Here is a 16,886-nt window from a genome sequence, read left to right as displayed (position 1 = left end):
CCATATACTGTTTACGGTGCTCCACTGTCCAGATGAATGGCGTTAATTCTTCAATATGTAATCTAATCTGGGATCTATGAGTCACACTATGCCTAAATAGATTCAAGGTGACTTACAGTACAATTTATAGAGAAACTATTTAGTACAGAGTTAGGATGCTACAGGAGATACATTACAAAATAGTTTGAGAGATGGTATAATAAAAGAAGAGATAAACTAATATTGTTTAAAGAGTGGTGCAGCGAGGTAGAAGGGAGGAGGTAACCTATAGTTCAAAGTCATATGGATGCTGTCTCATTGAGGTTGCAGGGAGTTTGTAGGCTCAAGTGTCAGTTTTCTGTGGTGGACATGGTGTCTAAGAGATAAATCTATAGTTTCTTTCAGAACATGAGGTAGTTCAGATCAGATGGTTGTTTGGAAGTTGTTCCATATCTTTGTGCCGATATACGTAAACATAGTGTTGAAGATTTGTTTCTGTCTGCGGCCTTTTGTTGAGGGGTAGTTCATCAGAAGCTTACTAAGATTTCTGGTCGAGAAGGACCATGAGGAAGTATATATGTTTATGAGTGGCATGGCAGAGTTTCCATGTAGGATGTGGAAGATTAAACAAGAGATTTTGAAGTTTATTCAAATAGTGAAGGGTAGCCAATGTAACTGTTTAAAATAGGTGGAAATTCGATCAAATTTTTTTAGCTTGAAAATAAGTCTGCTGTGTTTACGATTAGTTGCAATTTGTGGGTTAGTATTGCATTGATGCCTGCATAGAAGGAGTTTCAATAATCAAGCTGCGACAAAACTAGCATTTGTACAAGTATGATAAAGTGTTGTTCGTGGAAGTAGGATCTTATGAGTCTCATCTGTCTCATAAAAAATAATGTTTTCTGGCCAACCAGAGTCTTAGGCTACTCCCATTGCATCCCAGAATGCCCTGGGAAGGAGGCCCAAGACTCCGGTTGGCCCAGGTGCCTAAAGCCCCTCCTATGGGAGGAGACCTATGCGCCTGGGCCAATCAGGGCCTTAGGCCCCTCCCTGGTGCATCCCAGAATGCACCGGGAAGGGGAAGGCCCAACATTTTGGAAGAGGCGGGCCAGACGGCAGGAGGAAATAGGCATACCTTATGCCATCCATCTCCTAAAGGTACAGGAGAGGTCAGGAAGTGTCAGTGGGAATGTTGGGGTGTGAGGAAATATTGGGGTGTGTTGGTAAATGGATGAGTGTCAGGTGGATGTTGGGAAGTGTTGGGGAGTGTTGAGTGGCTGTTGAGGAATTTCAGGTGAGGGTTGAGGGGTGTCTGGGTGTCGGGGTATGTTGGGGAGTGTCAGGGAATGTCAGAGAGGTGTTGGGTGGGTTTTGAGGAAATGTTGGGTGAGTGCCGGGGGTGTCAGGGTGTGTTGGAGAGTGTTGGGGAGTGTTGGGTGGGTGTTGGGGAGTGTCAGGTAGATGTTATAGAGTGTCGGGGGTGTTGGTGGTGCTGGGGTATATTGGGAAGTTTCGGATGGGTGTTGGGGAATGTTAGGTGGGTATAGGGAAAGAAGGGAGTGGTCATTCCTCCTGCCAATTGGATTGGGGGGGATGTCGAAGGGTGAATGTTGTCTCTCTACACAAAGGTGTAGTCTCTCTACACAAAGGAAGTAGGGAATTACAGGCCAGTAAGTCTGATTTCTGTGGTAAGCAAATTCATTGAAACACTTTTAAAACAGAGATTGGTGAAGTTTCTGGAATCTGGTGGATTACAGGACCGGAGGCAACATGGATTCACTAAAGATAGGTCTTGTCAAACAGATTTGATCAATTTCTATGACTGAGTAACCAGAGAATTAGATAGAGGGAATGTGCTAGATGTGGTGTATTTAGATTTTAGCAAAGCCTTTGACAGTGTTCCACACAGACATTTAATAAATAAACTGAGTGCTCTTGGGATGGGCCCTAAAGTGATGGGATGGGTCAAGAACTGATTGAGTGGAAAGCGACAGAGGGTAATGGTTAATGGAGATCACTCTGAGGAAAGGGATAAGTCTGCTGTGTTTAGGATTAGTTGCAATTTGTGGGTTAGTATTGCGTTGATGCCTGCATAGAAGGAGTTTCAATAATCAAGCTGTGACAAAACTAGCATTTGTACAAGTATGGTAAAGTGTTGTTCGTGGAAGTAGGATCTTATGAGTCTCATCTGTCTCATAAAAAATAATGTTTTCTGGCCAACCGGAGTCTTAGGTTACTCCCATTGCATCCCAGAATGCCCTGTGAAAGGAGGCCTAAGACTCCGGTTGGTCCAGGTGCCTAAAGCCCCTCCCATGGGAGGAGACTTATGCGCTTGGGCCAATCAGGGCCTTAGGCCCCTCCCTGGTGCATCCCAGAATGCACCAGGAAAGGGAAGGCCCAACATTTTGGAAGAGGCGGGCCTGCTGGCAGGAGGAAATAGGCATCCCTTATGCCATCCATCTCCTAAAGGTACAGGAGAGGTCAGGAAGTGTCAGTGGGATGTTGGGGTGTGAGGAAATATTGGGGTGTGTCCAAGGTTCTGTTCATGGGCCTGTTCTTTTTAACATTTTTAAAAGCAAAATTGCTGAAGGGCTGTCAGGTAAGATTTGACTCTTTGCGGATGATACCAAAATCTGCAATAGAGTAGACACCCCAGATGGGTTAATAACATGAAGAAAGACCTAGCGAAGCTTCAATAGTCTGAAATTTGGCAACTAAAATTGAATGCTAAGAAATGCAAGGTCATGCATTTGAGCTACAAAAACCCAAAGGATCAGTACAGTTTAGTGGGTGAAGAAACTTAGGTGCATGACAGAAGAGTGGGACATGGGTGTGATTGCTTGTGATGATCTTAAGGTGGCCAAACAGGTTTAAAAGGTGACGGCTAAAGCTAGAAGGATGCTAGGGGTACATAGGAAGAGGTATGGGCAGTAGGAAAATGGAGGTATTGATGCCTCTGTATAAGAATTTGGTGAGACCTCATATAGAATATTGTGTACAATTCTGGAGACCACACTTTCAAAAAGATATAAAAAGGATGGAATCAGTCCAGAGGAAGCCTACTAAAATGGTCTTTGTCATAAGGCATATGGGGACAGACTTAAAGATCTCAATATATATACTTTGATGGAAAGGAGGGAGAGAGGAGATATGATAGAGATATTTAAATACAATCAGCAAAAAATTTGTTATTAGCCTAGTGGTGGAGATACCCCTTGAAAGTACATTTATAATAGAAACATAGAAATAAACGGCAGATAAGGGCCACAGCCCATCTAGTCTGCCCACCCTAATGACCCTCCCCTACCTTTGCCCTATGAATAGATCCCATGTGTCGATCCCATTTGACCTTAAAATCAGGCACGCTGCTGGCCTCAATCACCTGAAGTGGAAGACTATTCCAGCGATCAACCACCCTTTCAGTGAAAAAGAATTTCCTGGTGTCACCTCGTAGTTTCCCGCCCCTGATTTTCCACGGATGCCCTCTTGTTGCCGTGGGACCCTTGAAAAAGAAGATATCTTCCTCCGCCTCGATGCGGCCCGTGAGATACTTGAAAGTCTCGATCATGTCCCCTCTCTCTCTGCGCTCCTCGAGCAAGTATAGCTGTAATTTGTCTAGCCGTTCTTCGTACGGGAGATCCTTGAGTCCCGAGACCATCCGGGTGGCCATTCTCTGAACCGACTCCAGTCTCAGCACATCCTTGTGATAATGCGGCCTCCAAAATTGCACACAGTATTCCAGGTGGGGCCTTACCATGGATCTATACAATGGCATAATGACTTCTGGCTGACGGCTGACGAAACCCCTGTGTATGCAACCTATGATTTGTCTTGCCTTGGATGAAGCTTGCTCCACTTGATTGGCAGCCTTCATGTCCTCACTGACGATCACCCCTAAGTCTCGTTCTGCAACCATTCTTGTTAGGATCTCGCCATTAAGGGAATAAGTCTTGCATGGATTATGGCTGCCCAGATGCATAACTGCATTTTTTGGCATTGAAGCTGAGTTGCCAGTTCCTAGATCAGCGCTCCAGTAGGAGCAGGTCGTGCATCATGTTGTCGGGCATTGAATCTTCATCCGTTGTGGAGAAAAAGTCTCAACTTATCAACAACGTACGGACGGCAACCCAATGAGTTCTTAAGCCAATGAGTTTGACGCACAATCTGATGAATTTTTGCAATTTCTTGTCAGTTCTGCTCATTACTGCCCACCATGACCTTTCTTCATCAGTGACACTTTCTTTTCCCTTCAGAAAAACATTTATTACAGGTACTATGGCAGAATCTTTAACTATAGTTTTACCGAAGCCAAATAAAGATCCTACGTTGGTTTCAAATTACAGACCTATTTCTTTGATTAATGTAGATGGAAAACTTCTGGCTCAGTTATTGGCTTTACGCTTGGCCAAGGCTCTCCTTTATATTATTGGTATGCACCAAATGGGGTTCGTTGCTCAAAGACATTCTTCAAACACTAGACTGGCTTTAAATTTAACAAAAGCCATGGATGATCCGGCTTTCTCTGTATCCTTGGATGCAGAGAAGGCCTTTGATTGAGTAGAGTGGACCTTCATGTATCAAACAATGGATTGGTTTGGTATTGCACGAGTATTGGTTTGGAATTTTTGCACAAGTCACTTTGATCTGTCTAGTTGTTTATACGTTGTAAATTTTATTGTTTAGTTTTAAAGTTGCAATTGTTTTATTTTACCTTCATTTTTTCACAGTCTTCCTTCTGACCTTTTGCCGCCGCATAGCGGCGGCACGCCGAGGACTCCGCCCCTAATTACCCCGGTACATGGACTTTAAATTCAAGCCCTCTGCGGCGCACGCCGCAAAGGAGCGCACCTAAGGAGCAGGTCCTGCTCCTTATTGCGCTCCTTTGTGCGCGACCACTCGTGTATAAGGTTATTCGCAAAATAACCCTAACTAAGCATATCCAAATACTGTTTTGGCTTCTCTTTTTAATATTCAATTTTAGTCTTAGTTTAATCTTAACTCCTTGTGCTTTCTGTCAGATTCCTCCTAAAGATCTCCCGGAAATGGACACCCCTACTTATGAAATCCCAGTCTTACTTAGGCAGAGGCCCCCAAAAATTACTAATACAGATTTTCATTATAATACATTGCAATCAGTCCAAAACCCTAATTTAATAAAAATTTCAACCACGGATTCTATTAAACCTAATCAAACGAAAATAGGATTATTAAATGTTCATTCCTTAAAAAATAAATACCATCTAGTGAAAGATCTAATTCAACAATCATCCTTCGATATATTTTGCTTAGTAGAAACTTGGCTCACGGATGGGGAGGAAGCTTACCTTACTTATGCCTGCCCCCCAGGATTTTCTTTCATCTTTAACCACCGCCAACAAAAACGAGGTGGTGGTCTGGCAGTCATCTTTAGAAACTCATTAGTAAATAGTTTAGATTATTCCCCTTTAAATTCTCCAATAGAATTTCTACAATTTTCGTTACGGACTAAACCTAAACTGGATGTTCTCCTAATTTATCTTCCTCCACCTATTAATAGTAACAATTCATATCATTTACAATCCTTGTTATTCGACTTCGGTTCCTCAACTACCAATCCCCTGATTTTAGGGGATTTTAACATCCATTTTGAAGATTATAACAATAACTACACTAAAGACATTCTTTCGCATTTGAGATCGATTGACCTCTCTCCTTTACTTTCGGTACCTACTCACATAGCAGGTCACACGATCGATATGATTCTATCTTCCACTTCTTTATGTAACAAATCTCAAATTCAATTTAACTCTTCGCAACCTTTACCTTGGTCAGACCATTTTCTAATATCAGCTACTATCGAAGCTACATTGTGTAATTCAAAAGAAATTCCTTTAGTCAGGAAATACAAAGATCTAAGTAAACTATCATCTGAGTTAATTTTATTAAACTTTAATCTTGACATGGGAAATTATGAATCATCCACAATAGATGAACTCATTGGTAAATGGCAATATTCAACTCAGATGTTAATGGACAAATTAGCTCCAATTCAAACTAAATATATCTGGCATAGAAAGAAAATTAATCCATGGTTTAATACTGAATTAGACGTAATTAAAAAGCAACTCCGTTCCCTGGAACGAATATGGAGGAAAAACAAAAACCAGTTAACCTTATCAAAATTTAAAGAACAGGCAATATACTATAAAGAAAAAATAGTTTTGGCAAAATCTTCATATTATTCTAGACAAATTATACAGGCCAAAAACACAGCTACACTATATAATATTTTAAAATCTATTAATCAACATTCCAAAAACATGCCTCATGACAATCAGCCCCTTCCTACAGCACAAGAATTAGCAGATTACTTTGTTGAAAAAGTAAATAATATCAGAAAAAAATTTCATACAAAAACAACAATCCATATCAACATTGGATCTTGATAGGCCTTCCCTTTTATCTTCAAAATGTTCCTATTTCAAACTTCCTAGTCTTAAAGATTTAGAATTAATCATTAAATCTGTTAATCTCAAAGGATCCCCTATGGAAACCATCCCCCCAATCACCATTAAAAAATATTTTCCTATTTTTGGTCCCTTTATACACACCTTAATCAATATGTGTTTACAGCAAAGTAAAGTTCCAAAAGCTTGGAAAAAATCGACTATTCGCCCTGTCCTAAAGGATCATAAAGTCGGTCCTGATATAAAATCCAACTATAGGCCAATTGCCAACATCCCATATTTGGCAAAAATAACAGAAAAAATTGTATACAATCAACTGTCAGAATACATAGAAAAAACCAATATACTGCATCCAAATCAAACCGGATTTAGACATAATCACTCCACAGAACACTCTCTGATAGGGATGACAACAACGATACTCTATCATCTGGATCACCACTCCTCGGTTGTTTTGATTTCTCTTGATTTATCTTCGGCCTTTGATACCATTGATCATACCCTCTTAATTCACAGACTATACTCCATAGGTGTGACCGATCAAGTTCTTAGCTGGTTTAAATCCTACTTTGAAAACCGTTCCTCTACAGTTATCTTTAACAATACAAATTCTAACAATTTCACATTACCTTTTGGTATTCCACAAGGATCAATACTTTCTCCTATTTTATTTAATATTTTTCTGGCTCCACTTATGACACTATGTCAATCCATTGGTTTCTCGGTATTCGCTTATGCCGATGATATTCAGTTATTACATCCAATTGACCCCAAGAATGCACAAGAAATAACAGCAATAAATAACAAACTGGATCAGATTCATCATTGGCTGGATACTAACAAATTATCATTAAATATTCAAAAAACCAATGTGATGCTTTTCCCATGGAAGGATAGCAGTTCATTTACTACTCCAATCTCTATCAATGGCAATTCGTTACAGATTCAACACAACATAAAGATATTAGGTATTATATTTGACAATAAATTATCATACCATGACCACATAAGCAATGTCGTTAAATCCACTTTCTTCAGATTACGACAAATTTGTTCAGTTTCTAAATTTTTATGTGCAAAATCACTTAATATCTTGATTCATTCTTTTGTCATCTCTAAACTCGACTACTGCAATGCCTTATTCAAAGGTTTACCTCAAAAAGAAATTAGACGTCTACAAATTGTTCAGAATGCCGCTATTAAATTAATTCATAAAGCAAAAAAATTTGACCACGTCACTCCCTTACTTAAAGAATCACATTGGCTTCCTATAGCACACCGTATTCTATTCAAGATATGTCTACTCACATTTAAAACTCTCATTTTTCAAACTCCTGCTTTTAACCATAGAGTCTTAATTCCATATTCCACTATTAGAACATTGAGATCACAGGACCAACATTTATTAACCATTCCTTCTTTAAAAATCATCAATACTAGACGTCTTACTATCTTCTTGGTGACAGCTCCTCAATCCTGGAATGATCTTCCAACATATATAAGAGAAGAAAAGAATCTAGACAAATTTAAGAGTAAGCTTAAAAGTTTCCTTTTTAATGATGCTTTTAGCGATTAATGATCTTTTACTATCATATTTTTAGTAATTTTCCCCCCCCCCTATGTTATTACCTTTTTTTTTTTTTTTTTTTTTTTAATATGCATTGTAACCATTAATGAACTTCCCTTTTGTTTCTAAACAATGTCCAATAATCTATGTTTATTTTAACATTGTGATTTGTGTTTGTAACAGTATTTATTTATATAATATTTTACCTATGTTTTATAACTACGTGTTTTATTTTGTACATCGCCTTGAATTTTGATATGGCGATTAATCAAACTATTTAATAAACTTGGAAAACTTGGAAACTTGGTTCCGGATTTGTACAAATAATTCAAACCATAAGAAACAAGGCACAACTGGTTAAAGACTGGCTGGAAGAGACCAACCAATATTTTGTCCTGTTAACCGAAACTTGGCTGGTCTCTGACAATGATATCATAATACGTGAGTGCCTTCTGCTAGGGTTTAAAATCATATCTCTACCCAGAATCAGGGGAAGAGGGGGAGGACTAAGAAACTCCTTCCACTCCACCATCATAGCATTGAATTCCACAGCAGATCTTAAAATTCTTTCCTGTAAACTCTGGTCGGATCAGTTAGAAGATGGTCTAATAATTACTCTATTTTACATACCCCCCAAGAAATGGTCCACAGCCAAGGCCAACCTTTTTGAATTCCTCTTCACTAACTCAATAGCAGACCCCTATAACCTACTGACCAGCGATTTAAAATTCACCTAGAACAGTCAGACCAGGGTGACTCCAAAGACTTATTATCCTTTATTTCTTCATTAGACTTCTTTATGCCAGCCCCAGAAATGATCCACCAAAAAGGCCACCAACTAGATCTAGTCACCTTCTCCTCTAAGGAACTAGTCAACCCCAAGATCTCCTGGATGCAAGCAACCTGGACTGACTCTTTATGGTCATACCACCGATTATGTAACTTCCAACTTAATTGGCAAGCAAGATGTTCCCTAACCAAATCCAAAAAGGCAAAAAGGAACAAGGATATGATAGCTAGTAGTGCTGGGTTTGGTGAACCCAGTGGAATTCTGGTCACATTTCGACTTAACTTATAATCCAGATTTAGAGCCTTTTTCTGTAGATTCTTGGAACAACATGAGTACACAGATACTAAACAAAATGGCCCCCATCAAATTATGAAAAAAGAGAAACAAAAATCTAGAAGGCTGGTTTGACAACGAGTTAGGAACGTTGAAACGGAAACTACGAAAACTTGAAAGACAATGGCTGAAATCTGGAGACAGCAAAGGGAGGTTGAACTGGAGATTAAAGCTAAAAGAATACAAATAACTTATAATAATTAAACGCACAAATTTTTATGCCCAAAAAATTGGCTCACCTAACATCAACACCAGAAACCTTTTCAACCTAGTTAAAAATCTCTATGACACACAGGCCTTTACCCACTCTACCTCAGACCTCCCCCTCCCCAACCCCCCCCCCCCATCAGCTGATGCGCTGGCGGAGTTCTTTAACAACAAATCATTAATTTAAGATCCAAACTGCCAGTCCCCACTTCCAATCATTTGAACTACCCAGTAGCACAATACAAAGACGAACCTAGGGTAGACATGTCCTGGAATAATTTCATCATTCCTACTTGGGACCAATTATTTAAACTTTATATGAAATATGCTGATTCCTACTGCAAAATAGACTGCTGCCCTCCAAATATTATGAAAGTTGCCCCTGTCACCTTAAAAGCTAAATTATATAACTGGATTTCCACTCTATTACTGACCGATACATTTCCCAAGGATTTAGGTCAGATCCTGATCACTCCGATCATAAAAAATCCAAAAGAATCCAACAAGCTGACATCAAACTACAGACCTATAGCAAACATCCCCCTATTTGTAAAGCTGATGGAAGGCCTAGTTAACCAGAACTTAGTAATGCACTTGGACAACTTCAGCATACTGCAAGAGAATCAGTCAGGTTTCCGCTCAGGTTTTAGCACTGAAACAGTTATAGCCTCACTACTAGATCTCCTTCACAATTTATTCAGCCAAGGTTCTAGTGCACTAGTCCTACAACTAGATCTAATTAGTGCCTTTGACTTAGTCAATCACAACATTCTAATTGACTGTTTGGAGTCAATCGGTCTTTCTGGCAAAGGGTTAAATTGGTTCCAAGGTTTCTTGAGTAATCTACCTTACCACAGTGATAACAAACAATCCTGCAGATGGACAAACACTTGCGGAGTTCTGCAGGGTTCCCCTCTATCCCCTACCCTGTTTAACATCTACCTTGCCCCATTGGGGAATCTATTGCAAAGCTTAAAAGTCAAATTCTATATCTACGCAGATGACATCACCATAGTTCTTCCCCTCACAAACCTAACCTCTGAGACAAAGAATCACCTGGCATTCGTCCTAAAACAAATCGAATTATGGACGACAGAATTCAAACTGAAACTTAACTCAGACAAAACCAAATTTTTTCTGGTGAGCCCAAACGATAAAATCAAAGATTCAAAAATTTCCTTAAACGGACAGAACTTCTCTATTGTTGATTCCATAAAAATTCTGGGAGTGACTCTCGACCGATACCTTACTTTAGACGCTCACACGAACCTATTGACCAGAAAATGCTTCTCAACATTATGGAAGCTAAGAATCATAAAAAAATACTTTGATGCAGCATCATTCCGTCTACTGGTACAATCTTCTATTCTAAGCATGCTGGACTACTGCAACATTATTCACTTAGGATCTTTCAAGAAAACCCTTCAAAAACTCCGAATTATTCAAAATTCGACAGTACGTCTGATTTTCGGTTTAAAAAAAATGGGAACACAAGTCCCTATTATCAAAAACTTCATTGGCTGCCCCTCGAGGCTAAAGTTTTATTTAAATTTTCTTGTCTCTGTTTCAATCAATCTTTGGTTTGGCCCCTATGTACCTGTCTCCCACTTCAATTTGGGTTGCACTATTAGGCCCACATGTAAAATCCACAAATCTAATCACCCAACAATAAAGGCCTGCCATTACAGAAGATTCCTGGATAGAACTGTAGCCTTCCAGGCAGGTAAACTGAACAACTGGCTGGGTAACATTATCATGTTCTCCTCATCCTATTTTAGTTTTAGAAAATTAGTAAAAACGAAACTGTTCAACCAATTTGTCACCTAAGAATTTGTTCATTATCTCTCATATTCTGTATACTGAACTCATTGTTTCCTCATTGTAACTATATCACTGATAGTCACTGACTGTCCAGCTCTTCTTATCTGTACTTGCATTCAGTGTACCTGTATTTATTGATTCTATATTGTAACTATATCGCTGATTGTCCAGCTCCTCTTATTGTAAACCGCCTCGAACTACCATGGCCAGTGGCGTACCTAGGGTATGTGGCACCCGGGGCCCATCACTTTTTGACACCCCCCCCCAATGTAAAAAAATATTTTTTGTAATAACCATGAAAAATAAATGGTCATAATAGAAACAGGCACTGAAAATTTTCTTTTATTGAACCTCATATATGTAACCATTAATCCAAACATAAAAGAAATTATGTCTGAATTGTCTTGACATAAGAAGTACATATGGAGTAGTTGCAGGTAATGCCTTGGACAGTTCTGATTGTGTTAGTTCGATTTTGTGTGTTTTTTGAATAGAAGGGTTTTTATTTCTTTTTTGAAGGTTTTGTAGTTTGTGGTCGAGGTCAATAGGTTGTAGAGTTGGGGGTCGAGTGTTAGGAGGTTGTCGAACAGTTTTTTTTCTTTTGACGATTTTGTTTGGAGGGTGTATGAATGGTGCGTGAGTTCTCCTATGTCTGGTTGAAGTGGATTTAATTATTTAGCTGAAGAAATTAGTAACCCTCCCACCCCCCATTCCACACACATTAATTCTCTTCCATTTTTGTTCCCATTCTAAAAAACACTGATAAGTTCCCAGAAAAAAAAAATACATTAAAATAAGAAGTGAAAACAAAGGCCCCTACAGATGAGAACATAACATAAGAATAGCCTAACTGGGTCAGACCAATGGTCCATCTTGCCCAGTAGCCCATTCTCATGGTAACCAATCCAGGTCACTAGTACTTGGTCAAAACCCAAAGAGTAGCAACATTCCATGCCACCGATCCAGGGCAAGCAGACACTTCCCCCATGTCTTAATAACAGACTATGGACTTTTCCTCCAGGAATTTGTCCAAACCTTTCTTAAAATCAGCAATGCTATCTGCTTTTACCATAATTTCTGGCCACTTCATTTTTAAGCTTAGATCTTTCCTTCCAACAGAGACCTTGCTAGATGTCAAATACAGAAAGAACAAGGTAACTTCACAAGGACTTAGTTGTGCAGGAAATGTGAATCTCCTCATACACCCACTATATAGTGCAAAAATGTGCAAAGGTCTGGTTTTTTTTTTTTTTTCTCGATCACTACATAGCCTAATGCCACACAAGCAGCGCTGTTACAAACATATTCTGAAGGTCAATGCTAAGGTTAACAAAGTTTCCTTCCTTGGACCACAAGGAGATACTGACAAACCACTGGAAGAGATCCCAAAACAACCACCCAGGCACAACACCCAAAGAACCACTCAGTGTGTAACCAGTTGAGTGGAGTGGACTAACTGGGGGGTGGAAATGGGCCCGGAGTTTGCTCAGCAGAATTTCCCAGACCACCTCTTCCTCTCAACACATTGACACGCTGCCGCCACCACCACCACCACCATTAGGAACACCTCACCGGGTAGGACAGCTATGCTTATAAACTTTATAAAACACATTATTATATTTTCTTCTAAAGCACATATTTTAACTGAACTCTCTGACATCCTCAGCCTTGCCATTCACAAAAATAGAAGGAAGAAAAGTTCCTGTTTCCTGCTGTCTCATGTCCCCGGCCTATACAATATTTTTCTTCTGCAGACCCTTCAAAAGTCTGACCAAATCCTCGTTTCACTTGCATTATAAAGTACTGAGGATGCCATCTCTCTCCAATCCCAGGTCCTAAAATCTAAGACAGTAGCGCAAACTAGTGCTGCCCGATTCAAGAAAAAAAAAATTTTTCGATTCGATTCAGCCTATTGAATTGGTTTTTCGATTCAACTTTCCTGCCCAATTGGGTGTTTGTTTGTTTGTTTTTTCAAACATCCTGGTGGGTTTATTTTATAGCTTTTTCACCCTCCTTTGGCTTCTCCTAACCACACTGGCGCTGTGGTGTAAATAAAATAAAGAAACAAAAAGGACTTTTCCTCTCTGTTAAATCCTAGCTCACGTTTGCGGTCTAACACCAGCTCTGGCAGGATACACATTTCAAATCTGACATACTGTAATCATAAAACAGAAAATAAAATTAGTTTTTCTACCTTTTGTTGTCTGGTTATTTTTCAAATCTTGTTGGTCCAAGGCTCTGGTTGTCTTCTGATAACTTGCTTGCCAGGGTCTCCTTCTTCCTTCTTTCTGCATGCTAACCATCCATCTGCCATCTCTGTCCTCCCCGTTTCCCTTCCCTCCCCAGGAGGTCTGGCATCTATCCTTTTTTCGTCTCCCTCCACAGATCCATCTTTTCTTAACTACCCTTTCATCCAGCATCTCTCCCTCCTTCCCCACCACCCCAGGGTCCACCATCTCTCCCTTTCTTTTCCCAACTACCCTCCTATCCAGTTTCTCTATCCCCCCTCCATACCATCCCTTGTGTCCAACTTCTCTCCCTTTCTGTTCCTTCCCCTCTAAATACCATGGTCCATCATCTCTCTCCCTCTTCTCTATTTTCAGACCCATTATTTCTTCCTACCCATATGCGCGTCTCTTTGAACCCCCCATTCCCTCCATGTATTTCTACACCAGGGCCCCCCCATGGTCCCGCCCCCTCCTCTGATGTCAGAGGAGTGGCGGGACTGCGGCGCAGGAAGCAGCGCCGAAGCAGCTCAGGGATCGCTGGCATCGCGATCCCGTTGCGGGCTGCTTCATAGGTGGTGCAGGGAGGCCAGGGGGGCGAGCAGTCCTTCGGGGGTGGGGGGGACTGAACAGCAAGGCCGGGAGCACCCCCTCAGGGCTTGCACCCGGGGTAGACCGCCCCCCTTCCCCCCCGCCTCCCCCTTAGTACGCTACTGACCATGGCTTTGGCAGTATATAAGAAATAAAATTATTATTATTGTCCAAAAGGATTATTTGACACATTCCCTTTTCTTTGGAAGGAAGAGGGTATAAAATATTTAGGCATTTGGATACAAAAATCATTGGAAGAGATGATGAAAGTAAATGAAAAATATTTACTGCTGAAGGTCACAGAAATGTGTGAGCAATGGAACCCATTACATTTGTCTTGGTGGGGGAGAGTTCAAACGGTTAAGATGATGATTTTGCCTATGGTTTGCTACCAAATGGTAATGTTACCAGTGTTTTTCCAGGGGTCCTTTTACAAGAAATTAAATAATATTCTTACTAAATTTATTTGGCTGGGTAAAACTATGAGAGTTGCTTTAGTATTTTTACAAAAACCAATTGTGGCGGGTGAGGTAAATTTTCCCAATTTTTATAGATACCATCAAGCCTATATAATGCGTCAGGGTATGTATTGGATCCACCCCGAGCTCATGGAAAATCTTCCAGACTGGTTATGATTGGAATGGCAACTCCTGTCTCCATTGAGATTGGGTCACATCTTAAGTATCAAGTATAAGGACAATAGAATTTTATTAGACACATGGCAGATATTAAAATTTATTAAGAATTTAACACCTATACCAATTCATAAATCCACGTGTCAGTCCCTTTGGCTGAACTACAAGATTCAAATTGATGGGTTTAAGGTCATATGGAAGCATTGGATGAAGGCGGGCATATGTACACTAGATGATATTATTTCAAATGGGAAAATGCTTGATTTTTCACAACTGCAACAATCTTTTGGTATTTCAAAGTCTCAAAATTATAAGTGGTTGCAGTTGAAGCAAGCCATTCAGAAGGGGTTCCCTGATTGGTGAAATCTAAAAAATCAGTATAGCTTGCCGGTCCTATGTTTCCAGACAGATTTCCTGGGACATCAGGCCGCTCAGTGATATAAATTAATATCTGAATTTTTGAATAATAAACCAAAGACTGGTCTTCCTGACATTTGGAGCATTGAGATAAAGCAGCAGATTTCTGCATCTATGAGACAAACATGATTTTTCTTGTTACATAGAGCTTTTTGGACCCCTGTTGGTTTACAGAAATTGGATAGTTCTAAGTCAGTGGTCTCAAACTCGTGGCCCGGGGGCCACATGCGGCCCGCCAGGTACTATTTTGAGGCCCTAGTATGTTTATTATAATCACAAAAGCAATATAAAACAGTTTCTTGATCATGTCTCTTTAGCTATAAATTACAATATTATTATTAAGACTTAGCTAAAAGGAAAGATTTATAAACTATAAAGAGTTTTACCTCAGGCAAAATTGTCATTTCTTTAATAAGACATTAACTATTTTTTCTGAGGCCCTCCAAGTGCCTACAAATCCAAAATGTGGCCCTGCAAAGGGTTTGAGTTTGAAACCACTGTTCTAAGTCTAATAGATGCTGGCACTGTCATCTCAAGGTAGGGACATTGGATCATTGACGTATGATACCATACTATTTGGCACGTTAATGAGTGCCAAAAGCCAAATATCTTCCCTTAATAATACTCTGTATTATGACAGGGGTTGCCATACAACTTATTTTGAGGAATTGGAAAAACTGGGATCAGTTAAATTATACTTTCTGGTGGGAATCTCTATGCCACATTTTTAAAATGGAGCGTATGATGGCCATACAACAGGGACATTATAAGAAATTTATGGATGTTTGGGAGCCATTGACAGAATTCTGTAAGGAGTGATTGTTGATTTTGCCCTTTGATCATACACAATGGGTGGGTGGGGAGATACTTTTAATTAGAGTGCAATTATTGGATATGTATAAAGGGGGGGATGATATATGTATTTGTCATAAATATAATTTGATAGAAGTTAAGTGTTGTTAAAGTGTAAAATGTCTGTAAAATATGTTGCACTTATTTTTGGCTTTAAAATTAATAAAGATATTTAAAAAAAAAAGAAAAACATTTAATCCATTTGTACACTGCCATTTTCTTTTTTATATATATATATATAAATCTTTATTGATTTTTCAAGCTACAATTTTTCAAGCAACAAATGAATCACAAATATGGGTATTACAAACCAAGCACAACAAATGTATAACATTAATGCTCTATTATTTTTATCCCCTCCCTCCCACCCAATACAGATATATTAAAATCTTCATGAAACTATTCATAAATTCCTATATCAATACCATTTCCATTTCCATTCCCCAACCCCCAGGATGTGTATGTTTACATGTCCACAAAATGAAAAATTATTCCTCTTTACAATATTTAGCCAATGGCTCCCAAACATCCATAAAATTATTAAATCATCCCTGTTGTATGGCCCAAAAAGTTCCATTTTATAAGTAAAACATAAGATTTCCCACTAAAATGAATAACTTAACCTATCCCAGTTTTTCCAGTTTCTCAAAATAAGCTACATAGCAACCCCTGCCCATGTCGGATCTCTGAGAGGGTAGAGTTAAGGGGATGGGTCATCAGAGTGTGATCTTTCAGAGGGTTAAGGGGGAGGGTCAATAGAGTGGGCAGACTTGATGGGCTATGGTCCTTTTCTGCCATCATTTTTCTATGTTTCTATGTTTCTATTAGTAATAGAAGCTTGTTATTTCTCGCAGATAGTTGACTTTTAGCTCTCATAAGAGTACCAAATAAAATAGTATCATAAGATAAAGCCACTGGATTTTCTAATATATTATTTACTTGGTCCCAAATAGACCTCCAAAATTACATAATATTTGGAACTCGCACCCTGCATTCAAACAACTCCAAACATTTACGCCTAAA

This window comes from Geotrypetes seraphini, chromosome 1 (assembly GCF_902459505.1).
Source record: "Geotrypetes seraphini chromosome 1, aGeoSer1.1, whole genome shotgun sequence".
Lineage (NCBI taxonomy): Eukaryota > Metazoa > Chordata > Amphibia > Gymnophiona > Dermophiidae > Geotrypetes > Geotrypetes seraphini.
Note: the sequence above shows the minus strand (reverse complement) of the source record.